The sequence below is a fragment of the Heterodontus francisci genome, chromosome 42, assembly GCF_036365525.1.
Source record: "Heterodontus francisci isolate sHetFra1 chromosome 42, sHetFra1.hap1, whole genome shotgun sequence".
Taxonomy (NCBI): Eukaryota; Metazoa; Chordata; class Chondrichthyes; order Heterodontiformes; family Heterodontidae; genus Heterodontus; species Heterodontus francisci.
Genome location: NC_090412.1, coordinates 7535696 through 7544458, shown reverse-complemented (window position 1 = coordinate 7544458; position 8763 = coordinate 7535696). Strand labels below are relative to the sequence as shown.

General features: G+C 41.2%; 1 protein-coding gene across 5 annotated transcripts in view; it reads left to right on the top strand.

The window, feature by feature from the left end:
* The first annotated feature begins 111 nt into the window (after nt 1-111).
* LOC137355423 (prolyl 4-hydroxylase subunit alpha-1-like) overlaps nt 112-8763 on the top strand; it is a 74985-nt gene continuing 66333 nt past the window's right edge. For 2 of the 5 annotated variants that reach the window (XM_068020465.1, XM_068020466.1), the window contains exon 1: nt 1166-1224. The gene's annotated coding sequence lies outside the window, so the exon portion shown is untranslated. Of the gene's footprint in view, nt 289-1162; nt 1225-5565; nt 5673-8763 lie in introns of those variants that run through there. The other 3 variants (XM_068020469.1, XM_068020464.1, XM_068020463.1) reach the window with 3 other exon arrangements.

Below are 8763 nucleotides of genomic sequence, written 5' to 3'. Positions count from 1 at the left end.
CGGGTGTTAGCTCGAAGCGCCCCCTGATGGTCGGAGGTCATGTTGTCTGGTGTTGGCTCAGGATGTGCCGAGTGTGAGAAGCTGCACGTCTTGGAGAGAAGGGAGGAGGGGGAAGGGGGCTCGGGGAAAGGAGCCAAGCTGGCGGGTCTGCCTGTGGGCTGAGGGTGGGGAAGGCCCGCCTCTCGGCCGCAGACTGACAGTGAAGTGCGCTGGAGCTGCTTCAATCTTCCTGAGGCTAGAGGAGGCCCCAGTGAGGGAGAAGGCTTGAGCCGCACAGAGAAGGCCGAGGTAGGATTTCCCCTCCTTTCCTAATGTACAGTGAACAACAAGCACAAACTGTCCCAAAAGATCTATAATATTTTGGAGATGGGGAAGAATGTACATATAATATACAGAGAAGTTGTACACACAACTCCAATTTTCGGTAGTAGTCATTGGAAGATCCCTCAATTTAGAATTTTTAAGATGAACTCTGCTTCCCATTCACTTTTGAAATGTGTTCTCCAATTCTTCATTTTCGTGTTTGTTTTTATTTCGCAATTTCAAAGCAGGTTCTGAATCCCTCAGTTTGCACATATGCAGCCCTGGGTCAGCATCCTATCATATACATGAACTCCAGAAGATCAGAGTTATACTGCCACTTGGGAAGTTGAATTCAGGTCTGAAACCATTTCCTGTGGTTGCTCCAAGAATGGTCTGTGTGGCCCTGCCCCATGGCAAGCATCCAACACCCCGGTGGCAGATTTTGCCACCATGCACAGTGACATGCAAGTTAAGTTACGAAAAGACCTATTATTCTGAGCATTGGGCTAACTAGCAGGTTTTTAGTTAGTTCAGGTACTTGGAGTTAATATATATTTCTGTAACATAATCACTGAATGTAATAAAGATTTCAGAGTGTGCTGTTTGCCAGCTCAGTGATAGTGCTTCAACTTGAAGAGGGACCCATCAAGTGAAAGATCCCTTGCCAAAGGTGGGGGAGGGAGTAAGAACATGAGAGATAGAAGCAGGAGTAGGTCTTACGGCTCCTCGAGCCTGCTCCGCCATTCACCAAGATCATGGCCGGAATTCTGCAACTGTGAATTGCAGCCAGATCTGCAGGCTGTGCTTGTCACTGGCATAAGACGTTAATTGTATATTAATTGTGCTTAATTGTATGCAGGTGCTGGGCAGTAACTGGGGATTCACTTGTGCCCCTATAGAAAGGAGCAGACTGAAACTGTGGTAAGGAGGTGCATGTTTGTATTGTGTATCTCTAAAAATAAATGCTTATAAAAGTGTGCAAAGATTGGTTCCAGTTCTGTCCTTCACTCTGGAGTTTAACGTAAGACACTGTGTGAGGAAGTCAACGGCGTGTGATAGTATTGCTGGGAGAACCGCAATAATGCAGCTCTCTAGCAGATGGCACAGCAAGATAAGCACCTCTGCAGCAAAACCCGATGGATCGTGCTAATTGTTTCACTCACTCTGATTCTAAGGGACTGCTTGTGTCAGAAATGCTTCCTCGAGGATAGTATTTCTGTTTGTGTCCTGCCCAATAATTCATGCTATTCACCACCCCCCAATCTTGTTTGATTGTTGCATTATAAAGTTTTCAATTTCAGTCTATCACCTTTCAATTAAATCTAATCCTTTCTAGTTACAAAGCGGTAGATGTTTCTTAGTCTTGCATTGCATCATATTCTGAAACGTGATCTGACTTATTTTTATGTGCCATGGTGTTTGGCTGACTTTCAGGCGCACCCCGTTCTTTGGCAGGGCTATGCTGCACCATGACTCCTATCCTGACATATTTTTGAAAAATATAATGGACTTTGCCAAAAAAAATTGTCCGGGTGTCTTGGCAGAATAATTGTCCAGGTGGCAGTGAGATAATGACAGAAACAGAACACTCACAGAGGTAACTAGAATAAGAGCATAGAAAAGTGGAAAATGCTAGAAATACTCAGCAGCTCAGGCAGCATTTGTAAAGAGAGAAACAGAGTTAACGTTTCAGGTTGGTGACCTTTCAACTGACAAAAGGTCATCAACCTGAAATGTTAACTCTGTTTTTCTCTCTGCCGGGACCTGCTGAGTATTTCCAGCATTTTCTGTTTTTATTTCAGAATTCTAGCATCTGCAGTATTTTGCATTTGTATTCAAATAAAGCATAATGGGGTTATGCGTAGACCATAGGAGAGTGATGGCCATCTGCATATAGAGATATTTAAAGAGCATGGAGTTGGTTGAGTCTGTTTAGTGGATCGATCCCACTCCAAAGATTTGAGCACATACTCCAAGCTGAACTTCACACACTGAGAGCTGCGATGATAGGGTGCCACCTTCCAGATGTGGCCCTGTTCACTACCTCTAGGGTGTACATAAAAGATCCCATAGAACTACTGGAAGAACGGAAGGGGAGGTCACTCAGTGGCATGGCCAATATTTATCTCTAAACCAACATCACCAAAAACTGATGATCTGCTCATTTATCTCATTGCTGTTTGTGGGAGCATGCTGTGCACAAATTGGCCGTCATGTTTACTGCATTACAACAGTGACTACGCTCCAAGATATTGAACTTTGTGAAGTCATGAAAGGCACTATATAAATGTAAGTCCATTCTTTGATTAGCGCTGGTTCACAACTGTACTTGCAAGTGTTAGTTTGGCTCAACTGCAGAAGTCTTGCCTCTGAGTCAGAAGGTTGTGGGTTTGAGCTCCACACTAGGACTTAAAAATATAACCTAGGCTCCTATTTGCAGCACTATGGTGCTACCTTTCGGATGAGTCGTTAAATAGTGCCAGGTTTACCCAGTCAGGTGGGTATAAAAGATCCCGTGACATTATTTGAAGAAAAACAGGGGAATTCTCACTGTGCTCCTAACAAAATTTATCCCTCAACCTACATCAGCAAAACAGATTACCTGATCACTTTATCCGCATTTTCCCACAAAACAAACCTCCCAAGTGACCAAAATGCCGTACACTTTTGATAACTCACCTCCCAACAGATTGCTTGGGGTGCGAACTTTTATTATGTACAGATACTTTTCAAGATCAATTTTGAACACTGTTGTGCTGTTTTTCTTTTCCACAGCTTTGAATAAAAGGCAAAGTAAAACAAAAACAGTGTCACGTCATTGAAAAAGAATCTTGAAAAATAAGTTGCAGAATGGCTGCCAATTGTGAAAGGAGCTATGTAAATGCAAGTTCTTGTCTTTTAAGTATGAAGGTGTTACTGATGAACAGAGTTTAGTAGAATACCTTTACTTTCCCAATAGCAGATGTTCGAATTAACACACCTTGAGCTCTTGAGGAAGCTGGGCAGTCAAAATGGAAGTACTTTTAATGTAAGAAATGCCAGGCTTAGACAAACAATTGTTTCATTTGGAAGCATAATACTTTGAAACTACCGGTTGTAATTTGGGTCAGGATGTTTGGAACATAGCAAGACATTGAAAACAGGCACAAAATTCCCTGCAGTTGCTGGAAATCTGAGATATAAACAGAAAATCATGGAAATACTCAGCAGGTCAGACAGCATCTGTGAAGAGAGAAACAGAGTTAACGTTTCAGGTCAGTGATTTTTTTTCATCAGAACATTCTGGTGTTGGACTGTCCTGAAAAATATACGTGGACGGCTTCTTTAGCAGTCAAGCTGTTGGAGCTGAACTTGCAGCACTGTAATTGGCAGCCATTTTAGTTCTACCTAATTAACCATTTTAATTCAAGGTCAAGATGCCCAGTCCGCTAAAACACTTGACCTAATCTCACTTACCATCAATCCATATCACCACCACCATCTCAAGGACAATAAATGCTGGCCTTGCCAGCAACACCCACATCTCGTGAATGAATTTAAAAGAAAGTATTTTACATGTATGCTGAATGCTTTCCATGTCTAATGGGTACTCCATGATACAGAATGTTTAGTTGTCGCTGATTTACTAAAAGTAATTCAAGGTCAAGGTGCCCCATTCCCCAAAACACTTCATCCAATCTTATTATCAGCCCATATGAAATAGTACATGTATTTGCGTAGTACATGAAGTCTATCCACCGTTCCTTAGCCCATTCATTTGGTTGGTCTGTGACCTTTGCCTATCTCTTTAATACTTGGCCACATAACCTAGTCTTAGACTAATTTTATAGTCTTCCAAGAGCCCCTGTCCCTCCTCTGCATTCCATATTATTTCTGTACTATCACAATGCCTTTGATGTTGCTCACAGTAAGTCAGATGGTGCACTGTAACAGCATCGAATTGTTAAGCAAACAGGGGCTTAGGCCACTCAGGGTTGGATTGTTGTTTGCTCATGGAAATTCTCAGTTGTGAATGTACTTTTCAACTTCAGGTTGCAGGTAAAGACCAGCCAGCATTTTAATGGTTTTACATCAATTATAACATCTGGAATGTCTGTGTGTGCAGTACAAAAGTTTTTAATGTATTAATTAGTATTGATGTGAATAACACAGTGCCCAGAACAATTCCCAGTGAAACTGGACTCATCCTCAACCAGAGTTTTTTCTGATTATCATCACCTTCTGCTTTCTATTGTAAAGCCAGTTTTCAGCTGAATTACCATTTGCCATTGATTCCAAAAGCCTTGATAGTTTTAGAAGCCTCATATTAAGAATCTTACTAAGTATCTTCTGAAAATCTGAAATAATAGTCACTAGGTTATCAACTTAAATTACCTTTGGAAAGAATTAACAATTGTGTGATACATGGCCCGTTGCTTCTAAGTCTGCATTGACTCCTTTTTCTTAAGTCCAAATTGAGAGCATTCCACAAAACATTTATGAACATTTTCCCCATTACTGGTGTTGGGCTAGAATTCTTAGGTCTGTGCATCATTTGATTTTATGAATATACACCATCTTCCACTTCTTGAGATTTTAGGGAACTTTTAAAAATAGACCTCGTCTGCTTCCTCTCAGATTTCCTGAAGGATTCTGGAATATGCCGTCTGTTCTTGGAGCTGTGTGAAGACTTAACCCTTTCATAACACATGCTGTATTTAGGATTACGTGTGCTACAGATTCTTGGGCTAAAATGACTAGAATTTGTATACAAATTATTGAATGAAGACTGAATATTTAATTTTATACCTCTGCTATTTCCTGATTCTCTGTAATACATATTTCTTGATGTGGAGTCACATAACTCTCAATTTTAAAAACGCCCTCTCGTAATGACTATATTTGTAGGCAACTGGCATAAGATGTGATGTGCATCAGTGGGGTGAATGAGAGGGATAAATCATTTGATAAGTTCCTGTTGAACAGCTAGTCTTGCTTTATCATTTCATCCAACAGGATAGTACCAACTTTGTCAGTTCTGACACTGGAATGTCAGCATATGGAATGTGCTTAAGTTGATGAAGGGTCATTGACCTGAAATGTTAAGTCTCTCTCCAAAGATGCTGCCAGACCTGCTGAGTATTTCCAGCATTTTCTGTTTTTATTCTTGTGAACACCACATCACTTGCCCATATTTGTGCCCATAGAAGTTTTGTTTTCTCTCTTGGAAATTGAAAAGTGTGTGAAAGGGTTAATTGCTGGACTGGGAGAGTACATCCTTCCCCCAGTCTCCTGTAGAGGCTCTGTGTGAGTTCGTGAGATTCAATCCTAGCTTGCTCCTCATACCTACGGCACCCTCTCCACATAGGAACGCATCTGCCGCTTAACAGGTAAATCTCGCAAAACTGTCTCTATAACCCCGTCTCTCTCTCTCTTTCCCCCCCCCCCCCCTTCTCACTCTGGTCACCATTTAACCCCTGATTCTGACTGTATTTGAGCGGCCGTGGTTCCCTCGCAGCGTCCTGAGTTTTGCCTCTCTGGGAACAACGTCAGTGAATTTTTTTAAAGTTTTGTATAGTTTGACGATCAGCCCAGGAGTTGAACCTCAAACTTTTCCGTCATGTGTCGTCGCAAGATCGTCCCAAATGCTAAATAAATGAGTAAAATAACTTCCAGCTATTCAAGAAAAAGGTTTGATTATTCCAGTGGCACGATTAGCCAGCAATCTCAGCTTTAGCATTTTCAGGGAACTATTTTTCCTGGTTAGAGGGGGAGAAGAAAGTTTGTAAACTTTTCCAACCTCTCATTACCACAGAGATGCAGTGTTAACTCCTTGAGATGTATGTTGCATTTTGCGCTTGCATTTAATGTGAACTAAATTGTAAAGTAACATTTTTATGTTGCAAAATTATACTAAAAGTGGCGTGCTGTGTAACGGTTACCTCGTCGTATATTTTTTTCTACTTTGTGTATGGAGCCATTCTGGATTGGGGGGCGGGGGGTGGTGGTGATGGAGGTAGAGTACGTGGCAGCTTTTTCCCCCTCAGTTGCTGTTCACGCCTTCTGACCCAGGGCGATGGAAGAATCTGCACGTTTCCTCTAAAATTCCATTTGAGTTTTGCTGCATGCAGCCATGTCTTATTACAGATCTACAGCACTGGGAAAGGGGTTTCTTTAGATCTTCAGATTTTGAGAATTGGTGAACTCATCCAAATGGAGTCCCAGCCACGTTGCATTGCTACTTATTTTTGTAGTCTTAATTTAGCTTCTTAGAAAAGGAGCTGGGTCTAAGTTTGCAATCTAACCTTCCCCAGCCTGTCTAGAACGATTTAGGACTGGTTTACATTTCTAGTTTCCCCATGTGGTTGGCACTGTTGCATAGAAATTTAAAAAAAAAGATGGGATTCATTACACACACAAAAGTTAATCTAGTCTCTCCAAAGCAATTTAAATAATAGAACATGTCTATATTGTGTGCTGGATTATATAGTTTTAAACCAATAATTACCATTATTAGATATGAGTGGCTGAGTTGACTCTGAACTTTGTTCATTTTATTTTGAGAATTAAATCAACTCCTTTAAACAGGGAACCAAAGGATTGCCAGAATATTGAGGAAATTGATAGCGATCTCTGTCGAGCAGTGGGCGCACAGAACCCCATTCCCTGTGTTGAAGTTTTAAATGCTTTCTGAGTGCATTTTTAGGGGGAAAAAATGCAAGCCCAACAGCAGAGTTTGAGATCCCCGCTTTCATGGGTCAACTGTTCGGCTGTTGGAATAAGTGAGTCAGTTTCAACAATGTGGGGAGCTGATGCCGAGTTCCACAAGCTGAACTGCAAAAACACTGAATGAAGAAGTGTGTGAAGGGGCCAGTGGCGAAAATTGTTCTTTTCCTGACCAAATAATTTGGCACATTCTTTTAACTTAATTCACTTACTTTCACTGTGGAATTTATTTTATGGGGTCTTTTTTTTCGCCTCTACTCTTTGCATTTTTTTCATTCAAGTTAGCAACCTCACTGAGCTTATGCCATAGCACATTGTTCATTCACAGAGCCATGATAGAATTTTATGTAACTTTTTAGGTGGTTTTCTCAAATCCTCTCCTGGTTAAAAAAATTAACAAAATGCCTGATTTTTCAAATATTTCTCAAGGGAACATACGAAATAGAAGCAGGAGTAGGCCACTTGACCCCTCGATCCTGCTCCACCATTCAATATGATCATGGCTGGTTGGATTGTAACTTCGACTGCACATTCCCACCAACCCCCCGATAATCTTTCGCCCCTTTGCTTATCAAGAATCTGACTACCCCTGCCTTAAAAATGTTTAAAGAGTTTGCTTCCACTGCCTTTTGAGGAAGAGAGTTCCAAAGTCTCACGACCCTCAGAGAAAAAAATTCTCCTTATCTCTGTCCTAAATAGCGACCCCTAGTTTTAGATTCTCCCGCAAAGGGAAACATAGTTCCCACATCCACCCTGTCAAGACCCTTCAGGATCCATTTCAATCAAGTCACCTATTACTCTTCTAAAGTCCAGCAGATACAAGCCTACCCTGTCCAAACTTTCCACATAAGACAACCCACCCATTCCAGCTATTAGTCCAGTATACCTTCTCTGAACTGCTTCCAATGAATTTACACCTATATTTAAATAAGGAGACCAATACTGTACACAGTACAGAAAAGGAGTGGCTATGTTTAGGCATGACATTACATCATTCTTTCGATCAAACAAATGATTCAACTTGGCTCTGATGTGTCTTGAGTCACGAGGTTGTGGGGTCAAACTCTTAGCCAAGCTGAGGCTAACATTTTAGCACAGTCCTAAAGGAGTGCTGCAGTGTTGGACGTTCCATCCTTCAGATGAGATGTTGAAACCAAGACCCTGACTTTTCATCAGAATCTTCGTTCTGATGAAGGGTCACTGACCTGAAACATTAACTCTGCTTCTCTCTCCACAGATGCTGCCAGACCTGCCGAGTATTTCCAGCATTTTCTGTTCTTATTTCATTCATGACATGTTTGGCAAGAGGCCTTAGCCCAGACTGTGTTAATTATTACTTAATTGGCTATTTTAAAGACAGAATTTTAACTTTTTATGTGCGCAGCTCATACATTTACAATTTAACCCAGCTGGAGCAGAAAGCTTGCCCCTGTGAGGATGTAATAAGGGACTTAAATGATAAGAATTTAGGGAAAGAAATCTTTCATTTAAATTCTTTTTATAAAAATGAGTTGTTGGTCTGGGATGCGTCACAGTGGAGGGGGAAAACACCAGAGAACAAGTTAGCTTTGGGCTACTTTTGGGACCTGGCTTGGGACTAGAATTGATAGATGTGGAACAGCCTATCTACTCACAGTGACTACATTTCAAAAGTACTTCACTGGATGTAAAGAGCTTTGGGACATCCTGAGGTGGTGAAAGGTGCTATAGAAATGCAAGTCTTTCTTTCTTACCCATTTTATTTTAGCTGTAAAT